Genomic DNA, 17,401 nt, shown 5'->3' on the forward strand with positions numbered 1-17,401 from the left:
GATCTATCTTTCTGTTTTTGTGCCAGTACCATACTGTCTTGATTACTGTAGCTTTGTAGTACAGTCTGAAGTCAGGGAGCCTGATTCCTCCAGCTCCGTTTTTCGTTCTCAAGATTGCTTTGGCTATTCGGGGTCTTTTGTGTTTCCATACAAATTGTGAAAGTTTTTGTTCTAGTTCTGTGAAAAATGCCCGTGGTAGTTTGATAGGGATTGCATTGAATCTGTAGATTGCTTTGGGTAGTAGAGTCATTTTCACAATGTTGATTCTTCCAATCCAAGAACATGGTATATCTCTCCATCTATTTGTATCGTCTTTAATTTCTTTTATCAGTGTCTTATAATTTTCTGCATACAGGTCTTTTGTCTCCTTAGGTAGGTTTATTCCTAGATATTTTATTCTTTTTGTTGCAATGGTAAATGGGAGTGTTTTCTTGATTTCACTTTCAGATTTTTCATCATTAGTATATAGGAATGCCAGATATTTCTGTGCCTTAATTTTGTATCCTGCTACTTTACCAAATTCATTGATTAGCTCTAGCAGTTTTCTGGTAGCATCTTTAGGATTCTCTATGTATAGTATCATGTCATCTGCAAACAGTGACATCTTTACTTCATCTTTTCTGATTTGGATTCCTTTTATTTCCTTTTCTTCTCTGATTGCTGTGGCTAAAACTTCCAAAAACTATGTTGAATAAGAGTGGTGAGAGTGGGCAAACTTGTCTTGTTCCTGATCTTAGTGGAAATGCTTTCAGTTTTTCACCATTGAGGACGATGTTGGCCGTGGGTTTGTCATATATGGCCTTTATTATGTTGAGGAAAATTCCCTCTATGCCTACTTTCTGCAGGGTTTTTATCATAAATGGGTGTTGAATTTTGTCAAAAGCTTTCTCTGCATCTATTGAGATGATCATATGGTTTTTCTCCTTCAGTTTGTTAATATGGTGTATCACGTTGTTTGATTTGCGTATATCGAAGAATCCTTGCATTCCTGGAATAAACCCCACTTGATCATGGTGTATGATCCTTTAATGTGCTGTTGGATTCTGTTTGCTAGTATTTTGTTGAGGATTTTTACATCTATGTTCATCAGTGATATTGGCCTGTAGTTTTCTTTCTTTGTGACATCCTTGTCTGGTTTGGCTATCAGGGTGATGGTGGCCTCGTAGAATGAGTTTGCGAGTGTTCCTCCCTCTGTTATATTTTGGAAGAGTTTGAGAAGGATACGTGTTAGCTCTTCTCTAAATGTTTGATAGAATTCTCCTGTGAAGCCATCTGGTCCTGGGCTTTTGTTTGTTGGAAGATTTTTAATCACAGTTTCAATTTCAGTGCTTGTGATTGGTCTGTTCATATTTTCTATTTCTTCCTGATTCAGTCTTGGCAGGTTGTGCATTTCTAAGAATTTGTCCATTTCATTTGCATAGAGTTGCTTGTAGTAATCTCTCATGATCTTTTGTATTTCTGCAGTGTCAGTTGTTGTTTCTCCTTTTTCATTTCTAATTCTATTGATTTGAGTCTTCTCCCTTTTTTTCTTGATGAGTCTGGCTAATGGGTTATCTATTTTGTTTATCTTCTCAAAGAACCAGCTTTTAGTTTTATTGATCTTTGTTATCATTTCCTTCATTTCTTTTTCATTTATTTCTGATCTGATTTTTATGATTTCTTTCCTTCTGTTAACTTTGGGTTTTTTTTTTTGTTCTTCTTTCTGTAATTGCTTTAGGTGCAAGGTTAGGTTGTTTATTCGAGATGTTTCCTGTTTCTTAAGGTAGGATTGTATTGCTATAAACTTCCCTCTTAGAACTGCTTTTGCAGCATCCCATAGATTTTGGGTCATCGTATCTCCATTGTCATTTGTTTCTAGGTATTTTTAAATTTCCTCTTTGATTTCTTCAGTGATCCCTTCGTTATTAAGTAGTGTATTGTTTAGCCTCCATGTGTTTGTATTTTTTACAGATCTTTTCCTGTAATTGATATCTAGTCTCATAGCGTTGTGGTCGGAAAAGATACTTGATACAATTTTGGTTTTCTTAAATTACCAAGGCTTGATTTGTGACCCAAGATATGATCTATCTTGGAGAATGTTCCATGAGCACTAGAGAAAAATGTGTATTCTGTTGTTTTTGGATGGAATGTCCTATAAATATCAATTAAGTCCATCTTGCTTAATGTATCATTTAAAGCTTGTGTTTCCTTATTTATTTTCATTTTGGATGATCTGTCCATTGGTGAAAGTGGGGTGTTAAAGTCCCCTACTATGATTGTGTTACTGTCGATTTCCCCTTTTATGGCTGTTAGTATTTGCCTTATGTATTGAGGTGCTCCTATGTTGGGTGCATAAATATTTACAATTGTTATATCTTCTTCTTGGATCGATTCCTTGATCATTGTGTAGTGTCCTTCTTTGTCTCTTCTAATAGTCTTTATTTTAAAGTCTATTTTGTCTGAAATGAGAATTGCTACTCCAGCTTTCTTTTGGTTTCCATTTGCATGAAGTATCTTTTTTCATCCCCTTACTTTCAGTCTGTATGTGTCTCTAGGTCTGAAGTGGGTCTCTTGTAGACAGCAAATATATGGGTCTTGTTTTTGTATCCATTCAGCCAATCTGTGTCTTTTGGTGGGAGCATTTAGTCCATTTACATTTAAGGTAATTATTGATATGTATGTTCCTATTCCCATTTTCTTAATTGTTTTGGGTTCGTTATTTTAGGTCTTTTCCTTCTCTTGTGTTTCTTGCCTAGAGAAGTTCCTTTAGCAGTTGTTGTAGAGCTGGTTTGGTAGTGCTGAACTCTCTCAGCTTTTGCTTGTCTGTAAAGGTTTTAATTTCTCCATCAAATCTGAATGAGAAAAAAAAATCTGAATGAGATCCTTGCTGGGTAGAGTAATCTTGGTTGCAGGTTTTTCTCCTTCATCACTTTAAATATGTCCTGCCAGTCCCTTCTGGCTTGCAGAGTTTCTGCTGAAAGATCAGCTGTTAACCTTATGGGGATTCCCTTGTGTATTATTTGTTGTTTTTCCCTTGCTGCTTTTAATATGTTTTCTTTGTATTTAATTTTTGACAGTTTGATTAATATGTGTCTTGTCATATTTCTCCTTGGATTTATCCTGTATGGGACTCTCTGCGCTTCCTGGACTTGATTAACTATTTCCTTTCCCATGTTAGGGAAGTTTTCAACTATAATCTCTTCAAATATTTTCTCAGTCCCTTTCTTTTTCTCTTCTTCTGGAACCCCTATAATTCGAATGTTGGTGCGTTTAATTTGTCCCAGAGGTTTCTGAGACTGTCCTCAGTTCTTTTCATTCTTTATTTTACTCTGCAGTATTTATTTCCACTATTTTATCTTCCAGGTCACTTATCCGTTCTTCTGCCTCAGTTATTCTGCTATTGATCCCATCTAGAGTATTTTTCATTTCATTTATTGTGTTGTTCATCATTGTTTCATCTTTAGTTCTTCTAGGTCCTTGTTAAATGTTTCTTGCATTTTGTCTATTCTATTTCCAAGATTTTGGATCATCTTTACTATCATTATTCTGAATTCTTTTTCAGGTAGACTGCCTATTTCCTCTTCATTTGTTAGGTCTGGTGGGTTTTTATCTTGCTCCTTCATCTGCTGTGTGTTTTTCTGTCTTCTCATTTTGCTTATCTTACTGTGTTTGGGGTCTCCTTTTTGCAGGCTGCAGGTTCGTAGTTCCCATTGTTTTTGGTGTCTGTCCCCAGTGGCTAAGGTTGGTTCAGTGGGTTGTGTAGGCTTCCTGGTGGAGGGGACTAGTGCCTGTGTTCTGGTGGATGAGGCTGAATCTTGTCTTTCTGGTGGGCAGGACCACGTCTGATGGTGTGTTTTGGGGTGTCTGTGGACTTATTATGATTTTAGGCAGCCTCTCTGCTAATGGGTGGGGTTGTGTTCCTGTCTTGCTAGTTGTTTGGCATAGGATGTTCAGTACTGTAGCTTGCTGGTCGTTGAGTGAAGCTGGGTGCTGGTGTTGAGATGGAGATCTCTGGGAGATTTTCGCCATTTGATATTATGTGGAGCTGGGAGGTCTCTTGTGGACTAGTGTCCTGAAGTTGGCTCTCCCACCTCAGAGGCACAGCACTGACTCCTGGCTGCAGCACGAAGAGCCTTTCATCCACACGGCTCAGAATAAAAGGGAGAAAAAGTAGAAAGAAAGAATTAGTAGAAGTATAAAGAAAGAAAGAAAGAAAGGAGGGAGGGAAGGAGGGAGGGAGGGAGGGAGGAGGGAAGGAAGGAAAAAAAGAAAGAAGATAAAGTAAAATAAAATAAAGATAAAATATAATAAAGTTATTAAAATAAAAAAATAATTATTAAGAGAAAAAAAAAACGTACGGATAGAGCCCTAGGACAAATGGTGGAAGCAAAGCTATACAGACAAAATCTCACACAGAAGCATACACATACACACTCACAAAAAAAGGAAAAGGGGAAAAAATCATAAATCTTGCTCTCAAAGTCCACCTCCTTAATTTGGGATGATTCGTTGTCTATTCATGTATTCCACAGATGCAGGGTACATCTAGTTGATTGTGGAGATTTAATCCGCTGCTCCTGAGGCTGCTGGGAGAGATTTCCCTTTCTCTTCTTTGTTCTCACAGCTCCAAGGGGCTCAGCTTTGGATTTGGCCCCGTCTTTGCGTGTAGGTCACCGGAGGGTGTCTGTTCTTCGCTCAGACAGGACGGGGTTAAAGGAGCCGCTGATTCGGGGGCTCTGGCTCACTCAGGCCGGCGGCGGGCGGGGGGTGGGGGGGGGGCGCGGGGAGGGAGGGGCATGGAGTGTGGGGCGGGCCTGCGGCGGCAGAGGCCGGCGTGACGTTCCGCCAGCGTGAGGCGCGCCGTGCATTCTCCCGGGGAAGTTGTCCCTGGGTCCTGGGAACCTGGCAGTGGCGGGCCGCACAGGCTCCCCGGAAGCGGGGGTGTGGAGAGTGACCTGTGCTCGCACACAGGCTTCTTGGTGGCGGCAGCAGCAGCCTTAGCGTCTCATGCCCGTCTCTGGGGTCCGCGCTTTTAGCCGCGGCTCGCGCCCGTCTCTGGAGTTCCTTTAAGCAGCGCTCTTAATCCCCTCTCCTCGCGCACCAGGAAACAAAGAGGGAAGAAAAAGTCTCTTGCCTCTTCGGCAGGTCCAGACTTTTCCTCGGACTCCCTCCCGGCCAGCCGTGGCGCACTAGCCCCCTTCAGGCTGTGTTCACGCCGCCAACCCCAGTCCTCTCCCTGCGCTCCGACTGAAGCCCGAGCCTCAGCTCCCAGCCCCGCCCGCCCCGGCGGGTGAGCAGACAAGCCTCTCGGCTGGTGAGTGCCGGTCGACCCTGATCCTCTGTGCAGGAATCTCTCCGCTTTGCCCCCCGCACCCCTGTGGCTGTGCTCTCCTCCGTGGCTCCGAAGCTTTCCCCCTCCGCCGCCCGCGAAGGGGCTTCCTAGTGTGTGGAGACCTTTCCTCCTTCACGGCTCCCTCCCACTGGTGCAGGTCCCGTCCCTATCCTTTTGTCTCTGTTTATTCTTTTTTCTTTTGCCCTACCCAGGTACGTGGGGACTTTCTTGCCTTTTGGGAGGTCTGAGGTCTTCTGCCAGCGTTCAGTAGGTGTTCTGTAGGAGTTGTTCCACGTGTAGATGTATTTCTGGTGTATCTGTGGGGAGGAAGGTGATCTCCGCATCTTACTCTTCTGCCATCTTCCCCCAGGTAAGTCTTGATTGTTCCAATTTCTCCCTTTCCCCACTTTTAATTCCATCCATATTGATTGGGTTTCCAGGCTTCAGCACAGGGAGGGGAACCAAGGCAGAGCCCAACAGATTTCCTGAGTTGAGGAACTGGTACTGAGAGTCCAGGAGATGTGGAGAGGAGAGAGCTGCACAGACAGAGAGCTCTGGAGATCTCCAGAGGGTCCCACTCAAGTGTTCAATTGAGAACTGACCAGGGCCTGCATTTGAGGAAACTACCTGAGACCAGGGAAAGAACCATCCAATGGATTCGAAGTAACAATGCTCAGTGCTCGCACAGGGCTGATAATGCCTATTCCCACCTGCCAGATTAGAAACCCTGTGATTCACAAGGTGTGTTGAGCGGAGCATTAAGAAGGCTCCAGCCTCAGCAGGAGGGAATGGTGAACTGGTATCCAATAAAAAGTTATCAGTCAGGGCTTCCCTGGTGGCACAGTGGTTGAGAGTCCGCCTGCCGATGCAGGGGACACGGGTTCGTGCCCCGGTCCGGGAAGATCCCACATGCCGTGGAGCGGCTGGGCTCGTGAGCCATGGCCGCTGAGCCTGCGCGTCCGGAGCCTGTGCTCCGCCACGGGAGAGGCCACAACAGTGAGAGGCCCGCGTACTGAAAAAAAAAAAAAAAAAAAGTTATCAGGCATGCAAAGAATCAGGAAAATACGACCATAATATTCGTATATTTAGACCAACCACTATCCACAGACTCTCTGGGCTTAAGAAAAACTATTCCTTAGGGAGATTACAAGAAGGAAATTGCAAACGTTTGTCAAAATATTTGGCTGCCAGAACGTTCCTGTTTGCTTAACAGAGACAAATGCATGCACGTCACAGCACTATCTGTTCGTTGTTTCATGATCCTCCCCCAAATAACAGCCTCTGTTGATACGCACTGGCAATTTGAGAATAAGAAACTTTAAAAAGTAACTAGATCACCAATTCAAGACGGTGGACAATGAACGTGGGGCATCACTAGATCACCAATTCAAGATGGTGGACAATGAACGTGGGGCATCCCCCCCCAAGCTAACTTCCGACACAGTTAACGCTTTGTGTGTGTTGAGGATGCTTAAGATTTACTCTCAGCAATTTTCAAGTATATAATACCATATTATTAACTCTAGGCACCATGCTGTAAATTAGCTACTCTGAACTTATTCTAATAACTGGAAGTTTGTACCCTTTGATCAACACCTTCCCATTTTCCCCTCCATCCAGTCCCTACAACCACTATTCTACTCTCACTTTCTATGAAATTGGCTTTTTTTAAAAGTTCCACATATAAGTGATACCATACAGTGTTTGTCTTTCTCTGTCTTATTTCACTTAGCATAATGCCCTTAAGTTCCATTTATGTTGTCACAGAAAGCAGGATTTCCTGTTTTTTTTTTCTTAATGGCTGAATAATATTCTACTCTGTGTGTGTGTGTGTGTGTGTATGTATGTGTAGTGTGAATAATGCTGCATTGAACATGGTGTGCGGATATTGCTTTGAGATACTGTTTTCATTTTCTTTGGGTATAGGCCCAGAAATGGGATTGCTAGATCAGATGGTAGTTCTATTTAAAATTTTTTGAAGAACTGACATAGTGTTTTCCCGTAGTGGCTACACCAATTTATGTTTCCACTGACTGTGCACAAGGGTTCCCTTTCTGCACATCCTCACCAACACTTTTTATCTCTTGTCTTTTTGATAATAGCCATTCTAACAGGTGTGAGGCGATATCGCATGGTTTTGATTTGCATTCTCTGACAATTAGTGATTTTGAGCACATTTTCATATTCTTATTGGCCATTTGTATGTTCTTCTTTGGAAAAAGTGTCTATTGCGGTCCTTTGCCCATTTTAAAATTGGATTATTTGCTTTTTTTGTTACTGAGTTGTATGAGTTCTTTATTTATTTTGGATATTAACCTCTTATTGGATATGTAATTTAGAAATATTATCTCCCACTCCGTAGGTTGCCTTTTCAATTTATTGTTTCCTTTGCTGTGCAGAAGCACTTAAGTTTGTTTATTTTAGCTTTTAGCTTGTTTATTTTAGCCTTTGTTGCCTGGGCTTTTGGTGTCTTACCCAAGAAATCATTGCCAAGACTAATGTCAAGGATAGTTTCCCCTATGTTTTCTTCTTTTACATAATGCTAATGAATAGTATTAGAAAAAAGTAAGTTTTTTAAGAACCACTTTATTGAGGTATGATTTACCTGTAAAAAGCTGCCATATTTGCACATATTTAAATATACAACTTATGAGTTTGGGGATAAGTATACCCCCATGAAACCATCACTAGTGTCAAGGCCATACACATATCCATCACCTCCCCAAATTTCCTCTCACTCCCTTTACTATTGTTATTATTAAAAAAATGTAAGTTAAGTATGTGTGATTAAAAGCTAAGAACACCAGTGAGAGAATACATAAAATGTGTAAATTCCAAACCTAGAAGAAAGATAAAACAAAGCAGATTTCATCAATTCAACCAAAGCCAGAAAGGGAAAAATAAGAACAACGAGAAAGTGTGGAAAGCACAAAATCATTTGACCGGAGTAAGTCTACGTAACCATAACAATGTGTTAAGTCGACTTATTAAAAGACAGAGACTCACAGAATGAGTAAAAAACCTAAAATCCAGATATATGCTGTTTACATGAGAAATTCTTAACCCAATGACAAAGGAATGTTGAAAATAAAGAAAAATATAAAGAAATATTAGCAAATAAATCTGGAATAGTGATATTAATATCAGGAAGAGCGGAATTTAGGTAAAAAACACTATAAAGGGTAAATTGAAGCCCTGTTTATAGAAAAAAGGAATAATCCACAAAGAATGCTCACTCGTATGAACTGTTACATGCCAGCAACATAGATTTGAAACATTAAAGCAAAACCAGGTAGAAATACAAGGAGAAACGTACAAAGCCACAGTCGTATATAAAACTAAAATGTGAATGCAAGAAAAAATGGACAAAGCCTCATACTGTACTCATAAGTTGACATAGCAAATAGATTTGAGAAATTAAGAAAAAAGGGAACTTGAATAGAAAACAAAAACCTTGATTTTGTTAGTTTTGTGCCTAACAGACAATATAGTTTTCTTTTCAATTATATTACTTGTAGTTATGTTTTAGATTAAAAATCAACCCAAGTAGGGCCACAAAGGAAATTTCAATAAATTCTGGAGGGCAGAAGCAGGCCATTTTCATATAGCCTGATTTAAACAGGCCATTTCCATTTGCAAAATGCAATAGAATTAGATATTAACAACAAAAGGATAACCAAAGAATCCTACATAGGTGAAAGTTTTAGAAAATCACATACATATTTTGAACCTCTCTTGGGTTAAAGAGGAAATCAGAAGGAATATTAAAGTCTCTTTATATACTGATAAAAATAATATTGTGGAGCAAAATTTGTGAGTTATAGACAAAATAGTATTCTGGGGAAAATTTGTAACCATAAATAGTACTTTTTTTTTTTTGCGGTACGTGGGCCTCTCACTGTTGTGGCCTCTCCCGTGCCGGCTCAGTGGCCATGGCTCACGGGCCCAGCCGCTCCGTGGCATGTGGGATCTTCCCGGACCGGGGCACGAACCCGTGTCCCCTGCATCGGCAGGCGGACTCTCAATCACTGCGCCACCAGGGAAGCCCCAATACTACTTTTATAAAAATAAAAGAGCTTAAGATCAAATTAATCTTTCAGCCCAAGAAGATAGATGAAGCACAAATAAAAAATAAGACCCCATTCCCTGTTAAAAATAATTTCCTCAAACTATATATAGTAGAAAACTTCCTTCATTTGATAAAGGATATTTACAAGAGACCTACAAAATAAGTCAGGAACAGGGTAAGGATGCTGCCTCTCACCTCCACTTAGCGCTCTACCTGCTCTCCTGGTTCAGTCGTCCTCAGTCCAGGTTGTCTATCAGGATCACATGGGAGTAAAAATAGCACACACACGCACACCAAAACACGAAAGAAGGATTTGTATAATTTGATACTATATTCATTATGTATGTATCTGTATATATATCTATATATACACAGTTCTGGAAGTATAGTCACCGAAGAGAGACCAGTGGTACCTTTGGGGAAAGGGCTTGGAATTAAGGGATATGGTAGAGGGAAGTTTGCTTTACTTTACTTGTAATGATTGAAATTTGTATTTTTCACTGATAATTATTTTAAATTACTTGTGTAATTAAGAAGATATAAAAAGAATGTAAGAAGGTAACTAGGGTCTTGTTGGAGTTGAGGCTACAGACAAGTGATACCAATGGCCTGCGTTTGACATCTGGAGTCAGGATCAGTAGAACTGGTTTCCAGTTCCATTCCTGAGTGGGCACTCATGTTCTCTGAGACAGAGTTGGATGGTGATACCCACCCACAGAAGAGTTGTTGAGATCATGTGGGACAGTTGATGGACAAAAGCTTTGTACGGTCTACTGGTGCACACAGATTATGATATACTATAATTATGTCTATTTATATTACATTGTATATAATTTATTATATAATTGTATTACAGTGTACCACTATGTAATTATATTGTAACGTGTAGCACTTTGGGGAGAAAGCAGAAGAAGTAGAAGATAAAGAAATATCAGTGAACTTTATGTGAAAGTACCAAGTAAAGGACTAGGTATTTAAAAGCTCGAACTCAAAGTAACAAAGTTGAATTTTAAACAGAGGTCACCCTACTCTAAGCCCAGATCTCTTTCCATGTAACTTAAAAATTTTATCTAGCCCACCCCCTTTTCAGTCTAATTATTATATCACAGGTTCACTGACTTGTTTTTCTTTTTCTTTAGATTCTATTTACCCTTATGACATGTTATGTCAACACTGGAATTTCTTAGGTGGCCAGTAACTTGCAATTCATTTAGTACAACACAAAGCTGTTGATTAGTTCTGTCGAGCCTAGGACCAACACATCTTTCCTGAACTAGGAGGGTAGAGTACTTATTTTATAGAGTTGTTAGTATCTAGGAAAAATATGAATGTTTATTCTGAAAGGTTTAACAGATTCTTTGTGTTGGACATAATTATCAATAGTTTTACTATGAAGTTGATATTTAAAAAGTTATCTGGAAATAACATGGAATCTATGAGCTTCCGGGATCTGTCTTGAAAGGAAGGTAGGGATCAGGGTCTGTGACTGGTATCTGGAAACTGATGCACATGATGAATATAAAATCATGGGGATTGTGGAGGAACTTAAGATACACTTAGTCACCAAACGTCTGGATGCATGAGCTAAGACCTGTGTATGGAGAATTAAGCCTGGTAGCAAGGAACTTCCATGTTGAAAATTTATGAATCATTATTTACTCAACTTCAAAAATTGCTTTTGTCTCGCTCTTAGTATTCACAACAGAGCAATACAGTAAATTAAATGCATCTTCAATTCTTCAAAGCTGCTCCTACCGAATTATTATACCTAAATATTGTGTTTTAATGAACTGTACTTAATTTCAACACAATCAAGTGACGGTCTGGGCTGCATCTTCCTCCCAGGGGTCTGAGACAGTCTGCCTGGCGCTGCCTTCTACGTGTGGTTTCCAATGTCGTTCTCGAAACCCCCTGCTGCTCCCTTTCTCCTGCTGTCCTGCTAAGCCAGGTTCAGCAAGGCTCTCCTTCTTTACTGCATAAGTTTCTAGGAGGTGAGTGGGGGCAGGGAGGGGATGCTGCTAGTAATTACCAAATTGGGAGGTCTTTATCCTGGAGAGAATAAATGAAAGTCTGGAAACCGTGAATGCCAGTGTATGCTCTTAGAAAAGGGAAGCAACAACAGATGTCACGCCACCGCCCCCTCCCCAGGGATTAAAGTCTGGAGACCATGAGATCCAAGCTCAGGAATGGGAAGAAAGTAAGGAGATAAAAACGGCACAGTTCAAAGTCAGCACACTTTCATAGTCTGCCTTTCTGTCCCAGGTACAAGGTAAATTCACGTCAGACACACTGGGACAGAAAACCTCCCTTCCTCTGCTCAGCTAAAGCTCTATCTGGCCTCGATGTTCCCCTCATTAATCCATGAAATGGACTCGTTCTCAGAAGCCAGAGCTGCAAAATTCACCGATGGCCTTGAAGCCTCCTTCATCTTTTCTCTCAGGGTTTCATGCAGGGAAGGAGGTTCTCCCAGCCAGGCCAAGAGAGGCCATGATCTTAGCCCAGATTTGGTTCTTAGGGCCCCTTCTGCCCATTTTCTGTTAAGGTCTAACCATACAGCTATTGTTAGCCAGGGTTACAGTTAAGATACCTTATTTTTTTCCATAACACAGATCCTCTTCCAATATACTATTTATTTAATTTTGTTTATTGTTTGTCTCTCCCCCACTAGAATGGAAGCTCCATATAGGACCAGCATTTTGATCATTTTGTTCACTAATGAATCCCTAGTACCTGCCTCATAAACATCTGTTGGATAAATGGATTGAATGAATGAAGTCCTCCCTATACTAGTTTAGCACCGCACGTACTCACCACTCAGACACCCATCCTCCCCAAACCACTGCATTAGCCAGGACAGGTTAGGCCATGTTGCAGGAAAATGAACTTTGAACTCTCAGTGGTTTAATGCAACTACAGTTTATTCCTCACTCATGCTGCCTTGGTTAGCAGGGGTCAGGGTTGAATTCACATGGTCACACAGGGACACAAAGTGATGAAGTTCTGCCATCTGGAATGTTGCGGTCACTGCAGCACAAGAAGAGTCGCCTAGAGGGCCACAAATGGGCTCTTCTGTGCTTTAGCCAAGAAGAGGCACAAGTCATGTCTGCCCACAGCCTATTGAATAGTCACGTGGGTCCTGCCTAACTGCAAGAAGTGGCTGGGAGGTGCGGGGAGAGAATGGACTGCTGGGGGAGCATCATTGTCTCTGCCCACTCAAGCCCATTCATACTCATTTGTATACACTCACACTCACCCACACCCATTCACACCCACTCACGCTCACGCTGACCCAGAGCTGTTCCTATCCACCCGTTCACCAGGCCCAACCATCATATACCCCTGTGCAGTGTCTAACTTATGCCTCTCCTGTTCTCCCCTCTCATTATACCCACCATACCTCTCATGTCTGTTCATAGCCAACCATATCTAATGCCCCAGTCTATATCTAATTCCTCTTGTTTCTTCCAAAACAAATTGCTCTTTGGCATAGGGGGACCTCTCTGGATAGAGCACTGGACGCCACCTTTTGAAATACGGGGATTCCTTTGTTTTGTTAAAAAATGTTATGGGCTCACATGTTAGCAGCAATATTTGTAGTCATTCTTTTTTTAAATTTTTATTTATTTTTTTAATTGCAGTAAAATTGCTTTATAATGTTGTGGTTTTTTTTTTACATCTTTATTGGAGTATAATTGCTTTATAATGGTATGTTAGTTTCTGCTGTACAGTGAAGTGAATCCGCTGAATGCATACCGACATCCCCTCCCTCTTAGACCTCCGTCCCCCCTTCCCCCCCAAACTAGGCCATCACATAGCACCGAGCTGAGCTCCCTGTGCTATATAGCAGGTTCCCACTAGCTATCTATTTTACACATGGTAATATATTTATGTCAAACCTAATCTCCCAATTCGTCCCACCCTCCCCTTTCCCCGCCATGTCCACATGTCTGCTCTCTACGTCTACATCTCTATTCCTGCCCGACAAATAGGTTCATCTTGTTGATTGAACAAACAATGTTAAAAAAAGCTGCCTTGAATTCAGCAACTCTGAAGCATCGGTACCGACTAGAAACTCAATTGTGCATTGATACAGAAGCGTACAATTTATCGAGGTTGCACACAATGCTTCGAGTACATACGGATTCAGGAGTCCTTTGCAGTATGCCATGGTTCTTGAGTTGGAAGCTGCTGAGGTAGAAGAGTGCTAACGAGCTTGCTGGCCGGTGAAGCCGGCCTCAGGGTGTGAATCTAATGTGTCGCTCCAAGAGTGGCTCGTGGTTGGTTGTAATCCTTAGTCAGTAGCCGAACGTCACTTTAACCACATCGCCTGCTCTCTCCTCAAGCACAAACCCCATTTGCAATACAGACCTCGGCTTGCCATGAATAGAAACTGCTATCTAGAAAGTGATCCATTCTCTCCCCTGCTGTGGTCCACTCACCTCCAGGGTTTCATTTCGCCTTTGATGCCCCCTGAAGATGCTAACATTATGTCAAGAATTTGCTGCAAGCGAAAAGGATTCATTTCGGGAGCTCTGCCTGAGCTGAGGAGAGATTCCAGGACATGTGGGTGTGACGTGGCCAGAGAACGAAGCCTAGACCCCTGGGCCCCCATAGTCTAGTGCTGATTTCATCACTTTCTCCCACTTTCCCACCCATCCTCCCTGTATCACCCAGACCACCTGTCTCGTCAGTCTTAAGGACTTCCAGCCTAGGGTCAGCTTCTGCCAAGGGCAGTGAAGGATGGTTCTGGAAGCATAGCTGCTTCTTAGAAATTCCTGAATCCTCAGTCTGCCCAAGGTTCTTTTGACTTTCAAGGGTGAAGTCAAATTGGTTCACGTCCCTTCTCGAGTACGGTGACTCTCGACTATGCACCCATCTCCACAGCTGAGATTGCCTCTTCGACTGTCGTGCAGCCCGTGTGGGGTTGCGTAGGGAGCTGGCTCTTTTTAGTGAACACTGAGGATGGTGGGATGGGTTATGCCAGGGGGCAGGGTACCTCAGTGGCTGGTTTTCTGCAGGTGACTGGTCCCCATTCTTCCAAGGTACGGCCAGCTTCCCTGGCCACTGCTCTCTGCCCCCCAAGTCCTCACGTTCACTGCACTGACTAGAGGCGGTCCACATCCCCGTCTTCCTCTTGTGTTACAATTTCTCCTGCGTGGTCCTGTATACCAGCAGCCTGTGGTTCCCTCTTCGACTTGGAAATGAAGATCCCTTCTGCATCTTTCCTTCTCGTACAAAGTCTTCTCAGTTTCCAGGTCTCTAACAAGTCCCTCCCCAGTTTTCAAGCGAGGCTGTGTGTGTACATACTTATTTTTATTTTGTATTTATTCTTCTTTTTAACCTTTTCATTGGAATTTATTTTTTAGAGCAGTTTTAGGTTCGCAGCAAAATTGGGCAGAAAGCACAGAGTTCCCATAGACTCCTCACTCTCACGGCATGTCTGTTTTTATAGCATCTACAGAATTTCTATGGATTTGGGGGTGTGGGGTTGTCCGCAGCCTGGGCTACCATCTTGAGACCAGAAGTGCATCCCATGTGCAGGAGGAAACCCAGCATCTCTCTTAACACCTCAAGGATGTGCTAAGCCCTAGCCTCTGCTGAGTTCTTGATCACCCTCTGGCACTCCTGAACATTCTGTGCCTTTTCTCCACTGAGTCGCCCCTCTGGGGATCACATCACCTCACCGGGCACTTCCCCATCTTCTTCACTGCCCCGAGCGTCAAGGTGTGTGTGAAGCACAACTTAGGAAAGTGCTGGGACATTGGGGAAGTTTCTTTCTCAGACCGGCACAGTAAAGGATGTATCATGGATATTAGGAATCCTTGGGCACAGAAGCCCCTGGGCCGTTCCTGGTTACTAAGTAATTTTTCTGGTATTCTTGTCTCTTTGGGCTCCAGGCTCTACTGCCTGCCTTCCTTCTTCTCTCTGGCTCCATCCCCCAGCCCCCCATTCTCCCCATAGTTAACACAGAGCTGGTCAGCCGCATCTTTATCCAGGTCCTGACCTTCCAGGCTATGCACAGAGGGTCTTGTTTTCAAAACCCAGCACCCACGGAGGTGTGTTTCTGCACAAAGACGCTTCTCTTTGTGAGGAGAGCTTGTGATCTGCTCTCTGTCCTTCTTTCCCTTTGCCTGTGATACTTTCAGCCATAGATTCACAGAAGCTGGGGCTGAGTGAGACCTCAGAGTCCATCTGATTAAACACCCCCACTTGATGCTTGGCAGTCAGAGCCAGCTTGCACCCCTCCCGCCTCCAGGGCGAGTGGTGGACCCCCTTATTTTGTCACGTGGACAGTTGATGCATCTTCTTGAGCTTCTGCTCCCTAATCCGTAAAAGGGAGACAATAGACTAAAATCTGCCTCCAGGGCTGTCCCGAGGATGGACTGAGGTGTCGGAGCCTGGTATAGACTCAGTGGTGGGCACGTGTGCACTATTGCTGGCCCGTCTTGGAGCAGATCTGACGGATCGAAGGAAGCGGTCTCACAGAGTGAGCAGATCTGTCCTTGACCCTGTTTGTTTTTAGCCAGAGCCACCGTGGCATGGCACACTGGGCAGCCAGAGATAAAGAGTGCCCCTTCTTGGAACTTCTGGGGGTGAGAGTGCCTGCCATTGGGCAGGGCTGATTTTGATAAAACTACAGAATTTCTGGGAGATTGGTGGCAGAAGGAGATGCAGGGGCTGGGGAGAGGAGCTCTCTGGGAGGCCCGGGGCTGGCGACGTAAGCCTGATGGCGTGTAGGCTTGGGTATCAGCTTTGACGGGACCTCAGCTATGTGGGATAATGGGGAGGTGATGTAGTCTGAGCCACAGGACTCCTGTAGGAATCTTTGTGCCTTCACGACTTGGCCTTAGAGAGTGGACTCTGCCTGACAAATGGCATTGGCCACAGACAAAGCTGCTATAGTCACAGGCTGAACCCTGACCTGGCCCCTCTGTCAGGCCAGGCACGTACTGGTTTTCACCTCTGGGTGAAAGCTTGTCATCACTCAGGGTCCCTTCCCACGCCTGCCCCTCCAGGGGCCTCTGTCACTGCCTGTTGGCGGCAGCTCTGAAGCTGGCAGATGGCATATGTCTGCCTCAGAAGGGTTCCCAGTTCCGTTTGCAGCTCCCCTAGGATACCACTGATGTTCTCCAGAGGGGCTGTGAAATTCTCGGATAATTCTCAACATAAAAGTAATTTTAATACATTTTCATTTAAAAATAATAAGTGCTAGACAGAATCAGGAAGTCGGTTGCAGAAGGAAGTCAAGAAATGAAGCCAGCCACCATGGACCACCTCCCCTGGGAGAGCAGGCGAGGTGCCTATGCTCACAGCCACCCTCCGTAGGTGTCAGATCCCCAGATCCAGCTGGGGGGGTGGCCCACACACTCCATCAGCACTCCTACTACATGGGAGCCTGAGCCCCAAACTCCTTGAAGGCAGAGCTCGTCCTTTGGCGCTGCTGAGACAGGTTTATTACAGATCAGGGAGTCCCAGGGACCCCAAGACAAATACACTGACTTTCCCCACCTCTCCCCGGCACTCTCTCCCTTCTCCTTCCTCCAGGTTAATGTGCTGACATCGTCTCTCTTCTCACCGCCTCATTTATCCCCACAGCTCCTTAATTTCTCAGACTTCCCCTTCCCTCTTCTCTCTTCCCCTCATCTGTCTCTCTACCCTTTTCTTCTGTCTTCTTTCTCCTCCTTTGGAGTCAGAGAAACAAGGACTCAAAGGCTGGATAGAAAAGAGTGGATAATCTGGTCCAAACTCCCCCTTCTTTCAGAGTATTCCTGTCCCCTCCCATCACTGTATTTCATTCTCATGGTCTTCGACCTTCATCTACTTTGACTTCTCCCTGTTTCTGACCCTGTCACTATTGCTGGGTCTCGTCTTGCCACTTCTCCCTGCTCCATTCTTGTCCTCCCCTCTCCCCCCATCTCTGTCCCTATCATGACCCTGTCTTTGTCCCCACATCTCAGAGGCTCTAATGCTTTATTTGTCCCTTCCCCCTGCTGCCACCTCCTCTGTCTCTATCCACACCA

At 43.5% G+C, this 17,401-nt stretch overlaps 1 long non-coding RNA gene across 1 annotated transcript in view; it reads left to right on the forward strand.

The window, feature by feature from the left end:
- Window positions 1-5,483: 5,483 nt before the first annotated feature.
- LOC137212736 (uncharacterized) overlaps window positions 5,484-17,401 on the forward strand; it is a 94,142-nt gene continuing 82,224 nt past the window's right edge. The window contains exon 1 of the long non-coding RNA XR_010937603.1: window positions 5,484-5,681. This is a non-coding gene — a long non-coding RNA (uncharacterized lncRNA). The remainder of the gene's footprint in view (window positions 5,682-17,401) is intronic.

The sequence above is a fragment of the Pseudorca crassidens genome, chromosome 19 (genome assembly GCF_039906515.1).
Source record: "Pseudorca crassidens isolate mPseCra1 chromosome 19, mPseCra1.hap1, whole genome shotgun sequence".
NCBI classification, from domain to species: Eukaryota; Metazoa; Chordata; class Mammalia; order Artiodactyla; family Delphinidae; genus Pseudorca; species Pseudorca crassidens.